Source organism: Rhinoraja longicauda, chromosome 3 (assembly GCF_053455715.1).
Source record: "Rhinoraja longicauda isolate Sanriku21f chromosome 3, sRhiLon1.1, whole genome shotgun sequence".
Lineage (NCBI taxonomy): Eukaryota > Metazoa > Chordata > Chondrichthyes > Rajiformes > Arhynchobatidae > Rhinoraja > Rhinoraja longicauda.
The window spans coordinates 43,887,240-43,909,723 of NC_135955.1; the positions used below are offsets into that span (position 1 = coordinate 43,887,240).

At 40.7% G+C, this 22,484-nt stretch overlaps 1 protein-coding gene across 3 annotated transcripts in view; it reads right to left on the reverse strand.

Annotated features, from left to right (window-relative positions):
* Positions 1 to 22,104, reverse strand: part of LOC144591964 (ELAV-like protein 2) — a 96,020-nt gene extending 73,916 nt beyond the window's left edge. For 2 of the 3 annotated variants that reach the window (XM_078396051.1, XM_078396049.1), the window contains exon 1: positions 21,593 to 22,103. The gene's annotated coding sequence lies outside the window, so the exon portion shown is untranslated. Of the gene's footprint in view, positions 1 to 21,592 lie in introns of all 3 variants that reach the window. The other variant, XM_078396050.1, reaches the window with a different exon arrangement.
* Positions 22,105 to 22,484: the final 380 nt, after the last annotated feature.

Sequence of the window (22,484 nt, forward strand, 5' to 3'; positions counted from 1 at the left end):
GTCAGTTATGGGAACGGATCTGCCGGCTCTGGCTCGGCTGGAATTCCAAAGCCCTGACCGCAGGCAGGTAACAAATTCAACCCGGCCGCGATTGGCACAGAGGTCCCAATGAGGTTGAGATTGGCCGCATCACCCAGCCCGAGGCACCACATTTTCAGAGGGTCTTTGGTCCGGATTAAGGGGGGGATCCTGACCACCAGTTGTCAAGGACAAAAGTGGTGGACCTGTATATTTGAAACAGCCCCGAAATAGAACAAACTTAATGCAGTTCTGACCTATTGGTGTATTAAAGAAGCTGAAATGAGCAAAATTACATTTCTAAAGGATTTACTGCAAATTCACTCACACCAATAAATTTACCTGCAAATCTGTGGATATTGTTTAATAGCTGTGCCAGTCACTCAATTCAAGATAATTCTAGCATCTTTAATCAGCAAAAGAGTATGTTGAATTTAGTCTTTCCAAAAGTATGTTTAATGTGCGTTAGCAATTCTTACAAATGCATTTGAAAAAAAACACTTAATAAACATAATCTATAAAACACTGGAAAATTGTATTTGATGAGCAAATTGGATTTCCAAGTGCAGAAGCATTGTGTTTGTAACCAGCAATGAAATCGTCAAAAAAGCTTATCCAAAATATACCAACTTCTAAATGCAAGCATTTACCTTTGTCTAATATAGAAGATCATGCAGGTATTTTTCTTGAAAATAGCAAAGTTATACTTAAAATTAAAGGCAACTTGAAATCCTACTGCATAAAGATTTTTTTTTGAAAAAAGCTGATTCAAATATTTGAAGCTACAAGCAATCCAAGCTTCAATCGCTGTTAATGATACTTTTAAAAAAAATCTCAATGATGTCTACCTACGAAAATAATGCTTCCCAACAAATCAGTGTCGTTTTGCATCAGATGTGAGCCACGTTACATAATTCAAAGGAATAGTGTTAGGATCCCTGAAATGAAGCGGGTGATAAAGATGAAAAGCATTACCAAAAATGTTTTAAGTAAATTACGAAGGAATTGAAGAGCAGGGCATTGAATCATGAGCAGGGAAGCAAAATTGACTTTAAATTTCATTTTTGCTTGACAAGATCTCAATGATCAAGTGGACACCTGTACAATAAATTTCTAAATGATTCCATCAAGTTTGGAATGTGAAATGGCAACAGGGATGGGGGGGGGGGGTGCCAGAACAAATCAAACGATTTCAAAACAGAAATGGCTTTTGTCTTTTCTACCTGAATCTCTAATGGAAAGAAAAGGATCAGTTTCCTATGGTATACTCAGTTCAGAAAATGACCTCCATTTAAGTTTTCAAAGCAATTTCGTTTAGATCACTTCCTGGCAAAATTAAATTCTGCATTTCATTTGATGGGCTAAAAAATTCATTAGCTTTTACTAAATAGACAATAGACAATAGGTGCAGGAGTAGGCCATTTAGCCCTTCGAGCCAGCACCGCCATTCAATGCGATCATGGCTGATCACACTCAATCAGTACCCCGTTCCTGCCTTCTCCCCATACCCCCTCACTCCGCTAGCCTTAAGAGCTCTATCCAGCTCTCTCTTGAAAGCATCCAACGAACTGGCCTCCACTGCCTTCTGAGGCAGAGAATTCCACACCTTCACCACTCTGACTGAAAAAGTTATTCCTCATCTCCGTTCTAAATGGCCTACCCCTTATTCTTAAACTCTGGCCCCTTGTTCTGGACTCCCCCAACATTGGGAACATGTTTCCTGCCTCTAATGTGTCCAATCCCCTAATTATCTTATATGTTTCAATAAGATCCCCTCTCATCCTCCTAAATTCCAGTGTATACAAGCCTAATTGCTCCAGCCGTTCAACATACGACAGTCCCGCCATTCCGGGAATTAACCTAGTGAACCTACGCTGCACGCCCTCAATAGCAAGAATATCCTTCCTCAAATTTGGAGACCAAAACTGCACACAGTACTCCAGGTGCGGTCTCACCAGGGCCCGGTACAACTGTAGAAGGACCTCTTTGCTCCTATACTCAACTCCTCTTGTTATGAAGGCCAACATTCCATTGGCTTTCTTCACTGCCTGCTGTACCTGCATGCTTCCTTTCAGTGACTGATGCACTAGGACACCCAGATCTCGTTGAACATCCCCTCTTCCTAACTTGACACCATTCAGATAATAATCTGCCTTTCTATTCTTACTTCCAAAGTGAATAACCTCACACTTATCTACATTAAACTGCATCTGCCATGTATCCGCCCACTCACACAACCTGTCCAAGTCACCCTGCAGCCTTATTGCATCTTCCTCACAATTCACGCTACCCCCCAGCTTAGTATCATCTGCAAATTTGCTAATGGTACTTTTAATCCCTTCATCTAAGTCATTAATGTATATCGTAAATAGCTGGGGTCCCAGCACCGAACCATGCGGCACCCCACTTGTCACTGCCTGCCATTCCGAAAGGGACCCATTTATCCCCACTCTTTGCTTTCTGTCTGTCAACCAATTTTCTATCCATGTCAGTACCCTACCCCCAATGCTACTTTATCTTGTAGATGTCAATGAGTTTTCCAGGGATGGACACAAATGTAAAACTGTCCAAAGTAATGGGGGCTTCCCAAGATATTCAAGAGTTAGTGGTTTATTATATGTCCTGAAATAGACAAAAGACAATAGGTGCAGGAGTAGGCCATTCAGCCCTTCGAGTCAGCACCGCCATTCAATGTGATCATGGCTGATCATTCACAATCAGTACCGCGTTCCTGCCTTCTCCCCATACCCCCTGACTCCGCTATCTTTACGAGTTCCATCTAGCTCTCTCTTGAAAGCATCCAGAGACTTGGCCTCCACCACCTTCTGAGGCAGAGAATTCCACAGATTTTCAACTCTGACTGAAAACGTTTTTCCTCATCTCCGTTCTAAATGGCCTGCCTCTTATTCTTAAACTGTGGGCCCTGAGTCTGGACTCCCCCAACATTGGGAACATGTTTCCTGCCTCTACTGTGTCCAATCCCTTAATAATCATATGTTTCAATAAGATCCCCTCTCATCCTTCTAAATTCCAGCGTATACAAGCTCCAGTCTTTCAACATATGACAGACCCGCCATTCCGGTAATTAACCTAGTGAACCTACGCTGCACGCCCTCAATAGCAAGAACATCCTTCCTCAAATTTGGAGACCAAAACTGCACACAGTACTCCAGGTGCGGTCTCACTAGGGCCCTGCACAACTGCAGAAGGACCTCTTTGCTCCTATACTCAGCTCCTCTTGTCATTAAAGGCCAACAAGCCATTAGTTTTCTTCACTGCCTGCTGTACCTGCATGCTAACTTTAAGTGACTGATGAACAAGGACACCCAGATCTCTTTGTACTTCCCCATTTCCTAACTTGACACCATTCAGGTAATAATCTGCCTTCCTGTTCTTTCCACCAAAGTGGATAACCTCACATTTATCCACATTAAGTTGCATCTGCCATGCATCCGCCCACTCATCCAAACTGTCCAAGTCACCCTGCATCCGCATAGCATCCTCCTCACAGTTCACACTGCCACCCAGCTTTGTGTCATCCGCAAATTTACTAATGTTACTTTTAATCCCTTCATCTAAGTGATTAATGTATATTGTAAATAGCTGCGGTCCCAGCACCGAGACTGGCGGTACCCCACTAGTCACTGCCTGCCATTCTGAAAGGGACCCGTTAATCCCTACTCTTTGTTTCCTGTCTGCCAACCAATTTTCTTTCCATGTCAGTACCCTACCCCCAATACCATGTGCTGTAATCTTGCCCACTAATCTCCTATGTGGGACCTTAAAGGCTTTCTGAAAGTCCAGGTACACTACATCCACTGGCTCTCCCTTGTCCATTTTCCCGGTTACATCCTCAAATTCCAGAAGATTAGTCAAGCATGATTTCACCTTCGTAAATCCATGCTGACTCGGAACTATCCTGTTACTGCTATCCAAATGTTCCGCAATTTCTTCTTTTATAATTGACTCCAGCATCTTCCCCACCACTGATATCAGGCTAACTGGTCTAGAATTTCCCGTTTTCTCTCTCCCTCCTTTCTTAAAAAGCGGGATAACATTAGCTACCCTCCAATCCACAGGAACTGATCCTGAATCTATAGAACATTGGAAAATGATCACCAATGCGTCCACGATTTCTAGAGCCACTTCCTTAAGTACCCTGGGATGCAGACCATCAGGCCCTGGGGATTTATCAGCCTTCAGTCCCAGTATACCCAACATCATTTCCTGCCTAATGTGAATTTCCTTCAGTTCCTCCGTCACCCTCGGACCTCTATCCACTAGTACATCGGGGAGATTGTTGGTGTCTTTCTTAGTGAAGACAGATCCAAAGTACCTGTTCAACTCGTCTGCCACTCCCTTGTTCCCCATAATAAATTCACCTGCTTCTGTCTTCAAGGGACCCACATTTGTCTTAACTATTTTTTTCCTCTTCACGTACCTAAAGAAGCTTTTACTATCATCCTTTATATTCTTGGCTAGCTTACCTTCGTACCTCATCTTTTCTCCCCGTATTGCCTTTTTAGTTATGGAATATGGTACTCTGTGAACACCAGAACAATAAGGTTCAATAAATGCAAATAAAATAGTACAAAGACAGAAACAATGCCCCCAAGTCTATGAGGTTTGCAGCTGGTGGTTTAGTGTTTAATAGTCCAATGGTTGTTGAGAAGATGATGTTCCTGAACATGTTCTGGCTCCTATGCCTTCTTCGGAATACAGGAGTCAAATGAGAGCATGACCACTATGGTGTGGGTCTCTGATGATGCTGGCAGCCTTTTTAGGCAGCAGCTGCTGTAGATTCCTTCGATGGTGGAGAGGACAGTATCAGTGATGGACTGGGCAGCATTCACCACTTTTTGCAATCTTCTTCGCTCCGGGACATTCATGTTACCGAACCAGGCCGTCATGCAGCCGTCAATACGCTCTCTACTGTATACCTGTAGAAGTACTCATCGACGTAGTAATAACCTCAGTCTTCCAAGGAAGTACCTCCGTTGATAGGCTTTCTTTATGATTGTATCAATCTGCTGCGTATTGGACAGATCTTCACAGATGCCCAAGAATTTTAAGTTTTTGACTCTCCACCACCATCCCATCGATTAAGACAGGTTTGTAGATCCTCAGCCTTCCATTGCTAAAGTAATTTGCTTAGTTTTACTGACGTTAAGAGCAATATAGTTGTCCTGGCACCATTTGGTCAGTCGATCGATTTCCCTCTGATACTCTGACTTGTCATTTGTAATTTGTCCACCAATGGTGATGCCATCAGCAAATTTAAAGATGGAGTTGGAACTGTGTCTGGCTATACAGTCATGGGAAAAGAGTGAAGTAAAGGGATTTTCTTTGACTGCACAGGCGCAAAGTCACGATCTTGGGGTCTTCATATTGAAGAATCTCAGAATTGGAGAGCAAAATGTGAAAAATAAGAGGCTGGTAAATAAATTGAACCTACTATAGGTAGGTCTTTTACACTATGCCATTATCTGAAGATGAACCAGCTAGAGAAAACCAAGCTACTAAAGCTCACTGGTATTGAACAGTTTCATGAACAGTTTTTATATTAAAGCTCCAAATGTATACTGCTTAAGGATGGCTTTGTTCCAACATGGAATGTACATGATATTAAATTGGTTTTACAAGCAGAATTGTCTAATCACATTTTCAGAAACCACTGTAACCACATTGTATTAAAAAATGTGCACAGTGAAAAGCTAATAGCTAAATTTCAAGGCCAAACTGCCTCAAAATGCAAAGTCTAGTTTGCCATTTTGCTTTCATACCGTTTTGATAGCTTTCATCAAGGCAAGATGAAATCTAACTTTACTTGCACAATAAAATTGAAATCTAATCCCAGCTTTAGTTTTTCACCCACGTTGGAGGTAGCTTTGCGCCAACAAGTGGGAAGAATCATTAAAAGGTCAGTATTTTGGAGCCGAGGAAATACAGATGTTCTTGATTAAATTTCCAGCACAATAAGATTTAGCAGGCTGTCAAAAGTGGTCAGAAAATTGTGTTAATCCCCTTACTTGAAAACAATACTCCAATGCAAAGTGAAGATTCAGATTCCAAAATCTGTAAATCAAATGTTACTCTTAAGACAAGGGAAAAGAAAGTTCCATCACTTTCCTGACAGGACTTCAATTTTCCACCCCAACCTGCCAATTCATTTTCATACTAACATCGCACAATGTTACAAGCAAAAGAAAATCAAAGAGACCACATCCTGATGCTAGGCAGGTTGGGAAAGCAAATCTTGGTTGAAAACCTTAAATGGAAAGACTTCTGAAGAGAGATTATTAAATTTCTGCCAAATTATTTGAGCAAAATTGTCTGTCCTGATATTTGCACTGATAGTTTGAGATGATTGGTTAAAAAACATCAATGCATGTGCAACCATCTCAAAGGTTAAACAGATAATTTCAGTCTGCAGTTCCTAGACATACCCAAAGTATTAGGATCATACATCCACTATTAATCTTAGTTACCAGAAATAGTCACATCCAAATTCTTAGCCTCTATTCTTGAACTATTTCCACAGAACTATAATGAGGCATCAATATATTCTCAGTCACACGAATTATAAAATTAATGCTTATATCACCTGATGCCGAATTTTATAAAATAAGCTTGTTGAAAGACAACATCTTTCATCCAGATCTGCAACAATGGTCACAGCAGAACCTAGGCAATCCACTGTTTGAATCTAGTCAACTTCATAAACCTATACCAAGGCTCAGTTATCATCCAGACTGTTTATTCTTGCATTTCTACACACTTAGCTCTAAAGATATTGCATTAGAGTGCAAAATTCTACTGAAAAGCTGATTTAGCTTTTATTCTCTACCAAATTCAGAACCATGTCACTTTTCTTTATGCTTCACATCTAATGCCAAGAACTGAACATTCATTTGCCAACAGCACCAAGCTGTACTTTCTACTATTGTCCAAAGCATCTAGAACGAACTAGAATTTTATCACTCATTGCTGCGTGAAAAAGTGATTATTTGCTCCAGGTGAACCATCAATCACAATTTCATGCCATTCCAACTCCAAAGTTACCCATTATGATAAAGACTAGGATTAAAGCAGTCATCCTGTTTTAATTTCCCGAAGTAAGAAGTTCTTTCTGACTGATACACTTTTCATTATTGAATAATCAGACTTGTATTGAACAATCACTCACTTAGTAACTGGCGCCCTTAACTATGATAGACATTGATCTTTCCCTGTAATATCAGTCTGCTTTTATTAAAATTAAACTAGTTCATAGAATTACTAGGGAAAACTAAATTTGATGTTGGAAATACTTAGGTGACCAGGCAGCATTTATAGAGAGACACAAAATCAACATTTCTGACACAACCAACATTTCTGATTAAAGATCATGATTAAAAGTCATCAACCCAAAATATTCTCCAAATACTGCCAGACCTGCCAAGTGCACCCAATATTTGTCTTTTATTTAACAGCATTACTTTTGCCTGAAAATAATATTAACCATGTTGAAGTTGAAGAATCTGTACAAGAACTTAAAAACTACTATATTCAAAGCAATTTTAAACAATTAATTTGGGTTCTATCCACAGATCCCTTATCCTTAGAATCGGGATAATTTACACATTTATGTTAATCTAACCGGCTGGTCATTTGTAAAACCTTTAAATCTCCTCAGAAATTTTAAAAAGCTACACAAATACCATTAGAATGACAGAAAATACTATTCAAATGGGTATGCTGAAAGCAGATCCCACAAAATGTTTTCAATTTGCCTGAACAATGTCCAGCTCCTCACTATAACACCAGGACAGTACCGATTGAATGACACCAACAGAATGTACAAGCCGTCTGGTTTACAAACTCCTGATTTATGAACATTCACACATATGAGCTCACATAAAACTGAATTCTAATTATTCATAAAGATTTATGCATTTTCAGGCAATGGACTTCTGGATGTGTAAGGAACCCATTGCCAGGTTCAGCTTTACCAACCAAACAGAGATACAGCAGTAGAGTTGCTGCCTAATAGCGCTTACAGCGCCGGAGACCTGGGCTCAATCCTGACTATGGGTGCTGTCTGTATGGAATTTGTACGTTCTCCCCGTGACATGTGTGAATTATCTCCGGGATCTTTAGTTTCCTCTCACACTGAAGACGTAGGTTAATTGTCTTGGTATAATTTTAAATTGTCCCTAGTGTAGGAGGAATGCCGATTGGTGTGGGCTCGGTGGGCCGAAGGGCCTGTTTCCTTGCTATATCTCAAACTAACAATGGTGTCATGTAAGAAAAGTCCAAAATGTACTTTAAGTTATCCAATAGAATGATTTGATTCTTTTTCGCAGCTAATGAAACCTGTCGATAGAATTGCTGATCTTGTGATGACGTTTTGTAAGAATTTGCTGAATTTTGACATTGCTACAGGCCCTTATGTTAGTAAAATTGGTCTGGTGTGGAATATGTAAAAGAGCACTGCTTGATGAAAATGTCTGTAGCGCAAAGTTTGTAGTTCCAAAAGCGCAATTACAAATGATAACTTCCAATAAGAAATTTTCACAAAGGAATACAGTTGATGGCAAGATTCAGCTACCTATCTTTATAGTGGTTATTTCACTCAAATACATGGAAGGTGCTGGGAGAAAATGTGGGTGGGATTAGGCCTCATGGATGGTGAGGGAAGAAAGCTGAACAGAATCAAATATAAGGAAATTGTAGTGTGAAGTCACCAGGGAACAATTAAATGATAAGCATTCTGGAATAAATGGAACAATAGAAAAAACGGTGAGAATGGAGACCTGTTAAGTATTTGAGATAGGTATTTGATCTGGGTTTGTAAAATTAAATATTTCTTTGGACAAGATGTGTGGCCATTTTTAACAGGGAATTAATAAATGTTATTGATATACTTTTGGACTTGTTTTTCACCTTACCTTTTTGGGTTCTATCCACAGATCGCTTATCCTTAGAATCGGGATAATTTACGCATTTATGTTAATCTAACCGGCTGGTCATTTGTAAAACCTTTAAATCTCCTCAGAAATTTTAAAAAGCCACACAAATACCATTAGAATGACAGAAAATACTATTCAAATGTGTATGCTGAAAGCAGCTCCCACAAAATGTTTTCAATTTGCCTGAACAATGTCCAGCTCCTCACTATAACACCAGGACAGTACCGATTGAATGACACCAACATAATGTACAAGCCGTCTGGTTTACAAACTCCTGATTTATGAACATTCACACACATAAAACTGAATTCTAATTATTCATAAAGATTTATGCATTTTCTGACAATGAACTTCTGGATATGTAAGGAACCCATTGCCAGGTTCAGCTTTACCAACCAAACAGAGATGCAGCAGTAGAGTTACTGCCCAATAGCGTTTACAGCGCCGCAGACCCGGGTTCAATCCTGACAATGGGTGCTGTCTGTACGGAATTTGTACGCTCTCCCCATGACCGCGCCGGTGTTCGCCAAGATCTTCAGTTTCCTCTCACTCCAAAGATGTACAGGTTTGTAGGTTAATTGGCTTGATATGTGTAAAAGCATCCAGTGTATGTAGGATAGTGTTAATGTGCAGGGATCGCTGGTCGGTGCAGACTCGGTGGGGCGAAGGGCCTGTTACTGCTCTCTCTAAACAAAACTAAACTCTAGATATATTTAAACTACAATTAGAGATGTCTTGGGGTATGAAACAAAGCAATCTTAAGGCAAAGTTTTGTTCCTAGAGGTGAAAATTTAAAAGAGTTGAGTCAGGAATACATTATGGCTCAATTCATGCTATCCATAATTTAAAGTTCAGTTTAAACATCCATCACATAAAGTTTAAAAATATATGCATGCGGCCTGGTAACCAGACAAGAATAAAGACACCTATTGTACTATGCTATTCTGCAGGTTTACATAAATAATACCCCATCCTACAGCATCTTGAACCATGAAGATATTTACCTCAAATTTACACATACCAAATGCTCTTTACTAACTGGAAAGATAGGAAGGGTTTGAAAGGATACCAACCCAGCTTTAGTTAGTTAGAGCTTACTTGTCTAACAGTTCCCATTTGAGAAAATGCAAAGATACAACAGAGAAAATGTCCACCTAGCCTACAAACAAGCTTTTCAATAGCTTAAGCATTTCATTTTTCTGATCTCAGTATAGTCAACTAAACCATTCTATTCTTGCTAAAGAAGTAGACACTTCAAATCCTGATCCCAAAATGTTTACAAGGTGGTGTGAAAGCTCCAAAGGAATGTATAATGTTATTCAAAATGTTAACCTTGAAGTGTTGGATAAACAAGGTACAAATTGATTAATATTCAAAAAGAATACCAAGATGTACTTGATAATAATTCATTAATATTATTTCCCACACTGAAGCCAACAGCAATAAAAGAATGGACTCTGCAAACCAAAGACTTAAAAACGAATTTGTTAAATTTAGCTATGCTTTATCTCCATCTCGTATGATTAAGAGCCAGCCTTCCACTCCGGATCCCAGCTTTATAATCCCAAGGAATCTCAATTTTTTTTAACGCAGGTTTTGAAATACGAAAAAGTAATTCTTAGCATACTTGTTTCCCTTCCAAATGTAACACCTCTTATCGTGCAGCAATATCCAGACACCATACAGGTATATATTAAGTAGCAGCCACCATCTGTTTCAAATATTTGGAGATTTATGTCAATCACCCATTGCTTTTAACAATGTTGATAAAGAATTCAGCAACATCATTGTGGGGAGGTGGTCATTACTGATTGGAAACTTGAGAACCCACAGGAGATTAATTCAAGAGCCCGAATTTTCTGCTGTTTGCAAAGAACAAACACTGAGTCCCACCATACAGATACACTTAACAGTTCCATGGAGACAAGGAACCACAGATACTGGAATCTTACGTAAAAGTGCTTGAGTAGTTCAGCTGGTCAGGCAACATCTCTGGAGGACATGGATAGGTGACTTTTTGGGTCAAACCCTTCTTCAGAACCATGCCATGTTTAGGTGCAACCATAATTTAAACAGTAGACAATCAAAAGCGCCACGTTTTGAATTTTCCAATATCAAGCTTAACTATATACACGTGTCATTCATTATACACCTGCCAGTACCCCACTTTGTGCAATTCACACAGCACTGAATCACTGCAGAGACTGTTGTGCTGGGGAGCAAAACTCAGACTTGCAAGTTTGTACCTTGTAAGATTTCCATTCGGGCAAAATATAGACACTGCCTCTACAACACTCAGCGAAACAGCAATCGCATCACCACATTGCTCAATGTGGAGTGAACCACCAATGCACTGGGTCCCCTACAGGGACTGAGGCAAACAGTGCAGTTATTCCACAATGAAATGTGCAAGTTAGGTAGCATCCAAGCATGGCAAGTATGGGCCATTGTTGGAGAGAGGCAACACCTTCTGTGTTGACTGCCTGGCTATTATGGTCTCAGATTCCATCACTTGTAACAAGAAGGTTGTCTCTGGGTGTGCAACTGCCCTCATCTAGGGATTTAACCACAGTGACAAGCTAAATAGGGCAGCAACTAGATGATTGTAACTATCAAGAAATCTAAAGCCAAGGCAACAGAGGCTTCTGACACATTCTAAGAGGGGGTTATGAGAGAATCATAATACACCGGCAATCTAGCAACAGCGCAGGAGTTGCCAGTCTCTAGCAATGGCCCATATTCACCATACAAGCCAGGATGCACCCCAGCCGCAGCAATGAGCAGCTGCACCACTCGGCCCAAGCAGCCCAAACATCATGCAGCAACTTATAAATTCATTGCTGTGGGTGCAAAGATGGAGAGCTGAGGACTTGATCAGGATCTCAATGGAGTAGTACTGGGAAACACCTCGACACATGACAAACTCAATATTGATTCCACCCGAGCTGTTGTTCCTGGCATCATGAGCATCGAGTACCACAATATATTGATCCTTTGAAACAGCAAGATTCCCAAAGTCACTAAAGCTAACATTTAGCAAATCTAGCAAGAGAATATTTAAAAAACAGAAACGTCCTTATTAAAATGTCAGCCACACATGGGCTATTATATCATGGGCCAAATCTGAAAGTCAGATTACAACGAAACAATTGCATATCGTTAAATAAATAGCAAAACTGAAAAATGCAAAAAACTGCCTCTTGTTCCACAGATCTCTGCAGAAGGATAAATCTGTCATAAGTGCAAAATAAGACAAAGGAAAATCTTTTTTTTGAAGGGGATGTAGTTATCCAGTATTAAATTTACCAAAAACAATGTTGGAAACAGGTCAAGGAGCATTTGTGGAAGGAGTAAAAGACATGTTTTTTTAAGTTTAGAGATACAGCATGGAAACAGGCCCTTCATCCCACTGACCAGCAATCCCCACATATTAACACCATCCTACACGCACTAGGGACAATTTACACTTATACCAAGCCAATTAACCTATAAACCTGTACGTCTTTGAAATGTAGGAGGAAACCGAAGATCTGAGAAAACCCACGAGGTCACGGGGAGAAAGTACAAACTCCGCACAGACAGCATCTGTAGTCAGGATCAAACCCAGGTCTACCGGAGCAAAAGGCAGCAACTCTACCACCGTGCCGCCCTAAACTTTGATGTTTAAGATGCTTCAGAATGGTTATTAAAGGTCTGTGACTAGCAATCTTAATTATCTCTTCTTGCAGATATTGCTTGAACTGCCAAGTGTTTATCATTTTTAACCTTCATTTCAAATTGCCAGTAACAGCAAATTTTCATTACATTCACTTATTTGCAAATGGACATATCAGACTTGATTCAATGGGATCAGCAATTTGATGCCCTGATGAATCACCCAGACAAAGACTTTATTCCACATTTCCAATCAGTTCTTCATTTTGCACATTTAATCCATAATTTTAATTCACTTTAAATCTCACTTCCAATTAATTGTAATTTTGCCAAGGCAGAACCACTTCTAATGATCACCAAGCCAAAATATTAACTCCACTTTTCTCCAGCTACCGATTGCCGAGTACTCTCCGCCAAGTTTATTTCACCATCTTTAATAAAAGTTCCAATTGAAGAAAAAGATACGGTGAAAAACAAGTCCAAAAGTATATCAATAACATTTATTGATTCCCTGTTAAAAATGCCCACACATCTTATCCAAAGAAATATTTAAATTTACAAACCCAGATCAAATACCAATTTCAAATACTTAACAGGTCTCCATTCTCACCAGTTTTTCTATTGTTCCATTTATTCCAGAATGCTTATCATTTAATTGTTCCAACCACTTAATCCCTGGTGACTTCACACTACAATTTCCTGATATTTGATTCTGTTCAGCTTTCTTCCCCCACCATCCATGAGGCCTAAACCCACATTTTCTCCCAGCACCTTACACGTATTCGAGTGAAATAACCACTATAAAGATAGGTAGCTGAATCTTGCCATCAACTGTATTCTTTTGTGAAAATTTCTTATTTGAAGTTATCATTTGTAATTGCGCTTTTGGAACTACAAACATTGCGCTACAGACATTTTCACTAAGCAGCGCTCTTTTACATATTCCACACCAGACCAATTTCACTAACATAAGGGCCTGTAGCAATGTAAAAATTCAGCAAATTCTTACAAAACGTCATCACAAGATCAGCAATTCGATCGACAGGTTTTTTCGACAGAATTCATTCGATTGGATAACTTAATGTACATTTTAGATTTTTCTTACATGACACCACTGTTAGTTTGAGATACAGCAAGGAAACAGGCCCTTCGGCCCACCAAGCCACACCAATCAGCAATCCTCCTACACGAGGAACAATTTAAAATTATACCAAGCCAATTAACCTACGTCTTCAGTGTGAGAGGAAACTAAAGATCCGGAGAAAATTCACACATGTCACGGGGAGAATGTACAAACTCCATACAGACAGCACCCGCAGCCAGGATCGAACCCCAGTCTCATGTGGTGTAAGGCAGCAAATCTACCGCTGTGCCACACATGAACTAGTAAAATCCCATCCCAGAGTACTTAAGGAGGTGGCGCTAGAAATTGTGGACGCATTGGTGATCATTTTCCAATGTTCTATAGATTCAGGATCAGTTCCTGTGGATTGGAGGGTAGCTAATGTTGTCCCACTTTTTAAGAAAGGAGGGAGAGAGAAAACAGGAAATTATAGACCAGTTAGTCTGACATCAGTGGTGGGGAAGATGCTGGAGTCAATTATAAAAGACAAAATTACAGAGCATTTGGATAGGAGATTAGTGGGCAAACTTAGAGTGCATGGTATTGGAGATAGGGTACTGACAAGGATAGAAAATTGGTTGACAGACAGAAAGCAAAGAGTGGGGATAAATGGGTCCCTTTCAGATTGGCAGGCAGTAACTAGTGGGGTACCGCACTGCTCGGTGCTGGGACCGCAGCTATTTACAATATACATTAATGACTTGGATGAAGTGATTAAAAGTACCATTAGCAAATTTGCAGATGATACAAAGCTGGGTGGTAGTGTGAACTGAGAGGAAGATGCTACGAGGTTGCAGGGTGACTTGGACAGGTTGTGTGAGTGGGCGGATGCATGGCAGATGCAGTTTAATGCGGGTAAGTGTGAGGTTATCCACTTTGGTGCTAAGAATAGGAAGGCAGAGTATTATCTGAATGGTGTCAAGTTAGGAACAAGTTAGGGACGTACAACGAGATCTGGGTGTCCTAGTGCATCAGTCACTGAAAGGAAGCATGCAGGTACAGCAGGCAGTGAAGAAAGCCAATGGAATGTTGGCCTTCATAACAAGAGGAGTTGAGTATAGGAGCAAAGAGGTCCTTCTGCAGTTGTACAGGGCCCTAGTGGGACCGTACCTGGAGTACTGTGTGCAGTTTTGGTCTCCAAATTTGAGGAAGGATATTCTTGCTATTGAGAGCGTGCAGCGTAGGTTTACTAGGTTAATTCCCGGAATGGCGGGACTATCATATGTTGAAAGACTGGAGCGACTAGGCTTGTATACACTGGAATTTAGAAGGATGAGAGGAGATCTTATCGAAACGTATAAGATTATTAAGCGGTTGGACACGTTAGAGGCAGGAGACATGTTCCCAATGTTGGGGGAGTCCAGAACAAGGGGCCACAGTTTAAGAATAAGGGGTAGGCCATTTAGAACTGAGATGAGGAAAAACTTTTTCAGTCAGAGAGTTGTGAATCTGTGGTATTCTCTGCCTCAGAAGGCAGTGGAGGACAATTCTGTGAATGCATTCAAGAGAGAGCTGGATAGAGCTCTTAAGGCTAGCGGAGCCAGGGGGTATGGGGAGAAGGCAGGAACGGGGTACTGATTGAGAATGATCAGCCATGATCACATTGAATGGCGGTGCTGGCTCGAAGGGCCGAATGGCCTCCTCCTGCACCTATTGTCTATTGTATCCTATACACTCCCAAAAGAGATTTCTGGGTCAATATGCAAAGGACATCAGCTCATGATTACAATAAATTAAATCTGCCAGCAATTTCTGGGACAAAAATATGGAAATCCTGAAAATGCAGTGACAATTCCCAACTCCAAAGAATGTGCTGCCACACTTTCCCCCAGTATCAATAAGTAGAGAATTCTTCATTTTACCAATCCATCAAAAACTGATGCTATGCCTTGCTGAATGAAGCACAAGTTTTTAAAATACAGCACAAATCGCATGAGGCATAACCAATTCTGGTTCAAACGTACCAACTTATATCCAAATCAAGATAACTATTACATTTCAAATGTTTCAGATGCTCTTGCATTTTCTCTTTACAATGATCACATACATAGTCATTGGTTATATTTCTTCTGAAAACATAAGTTTCAAAGAGATGTTTTTTTACTTCACAACTAGATACAGCAAGTCTTTAATCTGGTTGACTGCCCAATCAGCTTGACGGCATCACCACTCTAGGCTAGATACCAGAGCACCTTCTACAGTTAATGCCCGACTCCTGTTGCCATCCAGATATGTGGGCAATAATCAAAACTGCAGATGATGGAAATCCAAAACAGAAATCTTCACCACTAGCATTTTCTGAACGAGGGCCTTTGGTCGGAAACATTAACTGGTTTTTTTCACAGATGCTGGCACCATATTTTTGCTTTTCTTCCTCGAGATCCGAGTGCCTTTTGAATTCAGAGTTCAGTGCTATTACATTTGCCAATGACTAGAAAATATAGACCGATAGTTTAAATTTCTAATTACTCTGCCACCAACCTCAAAAGTCATGAACGTTGATAGATTTCTTTAGTTGAACACAAAGGTCAAAATACTGGAAGATGAGCAAAACCTATGTCCCACATATTGAACTATATTAAAGTTTATTAAATCTGTAGCATCCAATCATGTTAACATCTGCCACCACAATTACCCCCTCCCCAGCACAACATTAAGTGAAGCAACATTTGTAAAAATTAATACCTTCATTGTTCTCAATAGCAACTCTTCACAAAATGAACCAGGATTTTACACCATTGGGGAACAGAATCCGAACAGGACCAAACCACAACATGGTAAAGCCTTAATTTTCTGTTGCATTCACCTCCACCCACTTCTCCCCCTCAAAACCTTCAAATTGGCCCTCGAAATCCAATCACCTTATTACTTTTAAATCCAGCCAAAGCACAAAGCCCACATCCTAATTTGCTTGGTTTAATTAAACTATTACCCAAATACATTAGCTCCTCATCTGACAAATATTTTAAAATTCTGTTCTCAAGTGGTTCCAGATTCACATTTTCAAATTCTTCCAGGCACAATCTTCAGATAGCTATAATCCTCCAATTCTGACATATCGTTTCCAAAGTTCCACTATTACCTCAGCTACCAGGCTCCAAACTAGCTTGGAGGAACTTAAAATTGTTTTATGAATAGTTGTCCACACCAGCTTTTAATTTATGCAGTAACCTCCCCTCTGCCATAGAACTCAAACATCTCCAAGGTCTATTAAGAGCGGTTGTTGTGTGCAAATTTAAACTACATACCAAGTATCATTATATTAAAACCAGATTTTGATAAAATAGTGAAACCTTTAAGATACCTATCACTAATTTCCAAGTTCATGGTTCAATCTAATCAAGTGATAGAACGCATACATGCATCATTCCATCCTCACAAATGCCATACACTAAAATCTATTAAGAACATTCTTAGGGATATTTAGACTTCACAGATCATACAGAAAAAATATCTTTAGGAAGGATACGGGAAAAAAAGTGATTATGCAAGGTATCTAGCCTCTCAAACCAAACCTTTCATTGTATAATCTGGGAGTTAGTGGTAAGATGGGTTATTTTTTGTCATTTAATGCTTTTGCAGACGGAATGAAGATAAATATTTGCATAGGTCAAATATTTATCTTCATTCCGGCTGCAAAAGCATTAAATGACAAAAAATAACCCATCATAAAGACTAACACCATAATGCAAGGAGTATTGAAAACAAGCTTTGGCAAAGTACAGAAAATCTTTTCTATAATGAGTGAAGCAGTGTATCAGGCCTTTCTGAACTCCCTCCTACGGTCTATTTATTGCAGAGGCAATTTAAAAAAAATCAAAATGTGAAGTAGTCAAAAGTCAGTGTATTAACCAAATCAACTAATTTGTTTCAACCTGTATGTTGAACATTCAGCCCAATTGTGGGCAACACAAGGTGCCTTTAACTAAAACCAGTTAAAAATGAAACATAATTTAGTACATCAGACATTGATCTAAAATTTAGACAAAATGTTTACTGTATAATGAAAACTTACTAATATACCAGATTGCAATAAATAATTTAACTGGACTGACAATTATGCAAATCTAATGTATTTAGTCTAACAGCTGAATAGAGTTAACAACTGTATTAGTATTAATTTGCATTTGCAATATGTACATTGTATTAAATATTGTATCAACTACCATCCATCTCACCCATAACTCCCCAAATATCTAAAATCTAATAAATTGCACTTCAGTTTTGATGGGTTTAGTTATTTCCTAGACCTTTGTTTTGAAGGTTGGAATCCTTGATCACGAACATTTGAGTGCAAGTCAAAACAGGATCTTGTTCCATAAATTGATCGCTTCAAATGAAAAGATCATGGCAATTAAACAGTCCTTAATCTGGAGTGGTATATCAATATCGTAAAGTGTATACAACATCTTTGCATCCACCACCCGACTTTATTGAAATGTGTGCATCTTGCGACAATTCTAGAACTATAAAGTTTCTAAGCCTTCCTCAAGAAATAAGTCAGTTACTTTAACAATAATCGCAAAAGCTTATTTTCATATACTTAAATCCCGCAATCAAAATGCTCTGCAACCACTATCTTCTGCGCTCAGATCTCATGAAAGAAACTAGAAGGCACCTAGAAACACCGAGTATAGAAATAGTCTAACTTCAAGTCAATCGAAGAAGAAAGTACAGTACTAGTATGCAAGGGCAAAATAAGTAGGAGAGTTCCAGTGGGGTGGAACTCAGAGTGACAGGATCGCTGGCATTGAAAACACTGATACCCAAGGTTGCTCACATATGCAATGGTGCAACATATTCAAAGTAAACATACAAGAGGAATTAACCTTTGGAGAACCTCATCTTTACTTGGCAACAGTTTTCTTGGCCAATAGTATTTTCTTTTAAACAAGGTCAAATCTCCCCAATGATTGCTTGGCCTGATCAAATTTCAGCCAATAGTGACTCCTTGTGTGGCATTCCAGAATGTCTAGATACACTATTTGGAGTTATTTCCATGTAAAGTTTACTTCCTCCAAGCATCACAACCAAAACCTTTGTTCTGAGGTGAGCCCTTAACAATTTTAGATTGCGCAAGACAGTGAAGAAAGCGAATGGTATGTTGGCATTCATAGCAAGAGGATTTGAGTTTAGGAGCAGGGAGGTTCTGCTGCAGTTGTACAGGGCCTTGGTGAGACTGCACCTGGAGTATTGTGTGCAGTTTTGGTCTCCTAACCTGAGGAAAGACGTTCTTGCCTTAGAGGGAGTACAGAGAAGGTTCACCAGATTAATCCCTGGGATGGCGGGACTTGCATATGAGGAAAGACTGGATAGACTGGGCTTGTACTCGCTGGAATTTAGAAGACTGAGAAACATATAAAATATCTTATAGAAACATATAAAATTCTTAAGGGGTTGGAGAGGCTAGATGCGGGAAGATTGTTCCCGATGTTGGGGGAGTCCAGAACCAGGGGTCACAGCTTAAGGATAAGGGGGAAGTCTTTTAGGACCGAGATGAGAAAACATTTCTTCACACAGAGAGTGGTGAGTCTGTGGAATTCTCTGCCACAGAAGGTAGTTGAGGCCAGTTCATTGGCTATATTTAAGAGGGAGTTCGATGTGGCCCTTTTTGCTAAAGGGATCAGGGGGTATGGAGAGAAGGCAGGTACAGGCTACTGAGCTGGATGATCAGCCATGATCATATTGAATGGCGGTGCAGGCTCGAATGGCCGAATGGCCTACTCCTGCACCTATTTTCTATGTATCTATGTATCTAAATCCTGAAAAAGGCTCAGCTTTAGTCATTGCAATATTTATACTTTCACTTTAGCTTCGTTTGCCCGCACCAACTGCATTAGAACGAACTACAATGATTTAAAAAAATCAAACCGATACACGTGAACAACGTTCATTATACTATATTACATTCACAGCAGTTTAGTCCAAGATATCGCCGAGCCGTCCCCTTCCCATGCTGTCAAACTCAATCGATCCAAGTTCACTCAAAATTTAGAACACAGTCCATTTGGGGTTTTTTTTGTGGTCCCTATCCTGCAAGAAGTTGTTATGCGAGATGTCGCTTAGGATGCCGAAAGGATACAAGTCGCGCCTGAACCAAAACCACCCACCATACATCACTCCCACCAGAGACCCCTGGAGCCGGGGGAGCCGCTTCCGGGTGTGAGAGACACGAGCGACGGCCAGTGCTCCCCGGGGATCACTCCACGTTCCAGGGGTTCCAAGCCCGGGCTGGTGATGCAAACGACGCTGACAAAAAATAGAAATATTCCAACATGCACAGCTTCCATCCCTTACCCATCCAATCTCACATGCATTCTACAATGCCAGACTATTTCCCTCCATTCTTTCGCTACAAAACGACCCAATAGTTTGGCGGGAAAAGACGACGGCGTCTCCTAGATACAATTACGGTGCAGATGGAGGTTGGCGCCTCTCCAGGTGCCCGACACAGTTGAACCGAGGAAACCTCCGAAACCCTTAGCCCTTCGCCAGGTTCTGGGCTCATGACGACGGGCAAGGCATGTGGAAAATGCAAACGCAGGCCTATTTACTATTAGTTCTACCATACGTTAACATGTCGTGGGTGAACAACGCACACGGTCTAGGCATGGTAAATAACCCTTGAGGTGCAATCGTTCACCATTTCCACCAGTTAGCTCCGATCGTTCAATTTCCAATGCACAATTCCAATTCCAGCCAGCCCCCAAATCCAGTCCCGAAACATTTCCCGATATAGGACTGGCGAACCTTGCAAGCACTTGAAACCAGTGAAATTTAATATGAAGTAGCTTGGTCTGAAGCCGAGTACGAACCAAATGTCTTCATTCGACCGCTCTACCACCCTGAGAAAAAGGTCTGCAGTAGGCAGTTCTTCAACCCCAGATTTGGAAGGAGGGGCAATATGTAAATGCAATTCTGAACTCAAAACACGGATGAGAGATGCCTTACAAATCCAGAGGAAGCATTTCTAAATAGTGGTAAATCAAGTGTCGGCGTGTTCGGTTTCAGTGAATGAAAGTCTCAAATTCACTCATTAAACCTCGAGAAAGTAGAGTAAAAAAACATTTCCACGCACGTGCCGATCTTCCAACCTAAAGGCCAGTCAATGCAAGTTCGACGTGTCGAAGGCATCAGCCAAGATATTTAACATGAACATCCATTCGTGGATGCAAAGTTACCCGAGTGAACATTTCCATACAAGTTCCTTCGTAGTTATTACTGCCAGCGCCATTCAAATGTATACCGAACGACCAGCGCATTACATTTAATTGGCGAACCCATCGAATATTGAAATCACGTGCAGTAATTTACAAAGCTAATTAAACGAAGCATCTCTCCCCCTCAAGAAGTGATTAAGACAAAAGTAAGAGGTAGAAATGCGAACAACCAGCATTCGGTATAGCAATCTGGTACAACGGAGGCAACGGGATCTCACCTAGATATTATCTAGGTGAGATATTGCACTACCTCCGTGGGAGATAACATTTGTTTTAAAAAAGTCAAACCATACGTCGCTGTTGTGTGCAGAGTTAACAAAGCATTCAAAATTGAGTCTGTAAGATGGGCTTCACGTTCCCTGTCATTTGATAAAGTGGCTCCTGCAATCCTGACCACCACACGGCTACACCGAATGCATTTAAGGAAACGTGTCACACAGAAAACATTATACCAACTACCTTTTCTGTTATTTTTGATTTTGTTTGAAAGGTATTTCCCTTAATAACGATATTTATTCGCAATTGCCGAAATTCCACGTTATCACCGGACTGAGTGCTGCCATTCAAAACCAAATTATTTTCATACAAAAACGTTAAAACCAAAAACCAATGGAGCAATTACTTACCTTTTGGCTTTTAGGAAGTAGAAAAGTTAAGTGCAGTCCTTCAACGAAAAAAAGGTGACGCAAAGGGTATTAATAGTTCAAGTACTGTAAACCCTGAAGTGAAAGCAGCTTATTGAAGTAATTTGGGGTAGAAAAAGTGTGCCCAAACGTCCAACATAGAAATAAAAAAATGCACAAAATAAACTTTAAAACAACCCAAATGAGAAGTCTAATTAATTTAATTAGCATATAACGTTAAGCAAACTTAAGAAATAACTTAAATGAACAAAAGAATTCGGGACCGTCAAAGCGGCTTTCAAATCTTCCCCTACAGCAGAAACACCAGCTGCATCCCGCTGTAAGGAGGTCTGACGCAGATTAGAAATAAGAAGGCGCTTTTTCTGTCACTGAGAGGTGTGTTCGCGCACAGCTTTATAGAGCCGAACAGCACCGCATCCGTACACCTTTCCACATCCGCACTCGCTCAGTAACACAGCACAGGCACAGGGCCCCGCACACCACCAGCAATCGCTGCACAGACTCTCCTGCAGCGACAGCGGCGGCGGACGTATACGGTGGAGCGGCAGCCCTTGCTCCGGGGAGGGAGGGACGGGGAGGGAGGAGGAGGGAGGAGGGCGCCGCCGATTGGCCGAGACGCCACTCCCCACCCACGGGCTGCATGGCTCATGTCCCCGTCCATCAGCGGGCCCGGAGCGGGCGCGTGCCTGCGCTCCTGCGGGCCTGTCAATCACGGTCAGGAGGGTGCAGGGAGAGGGAGGGGGTCGAGCAGAGAGGAATCCGCCCAGCCTGTTGTTCGCAAGCAGGTTGGCTTGAGCGCAAAGCTGCCTTTTTTTCCCCCCCTCTCTCTCACCCCCCCGCACATCATTGAGTAACATAACCAGGCAGACGACTG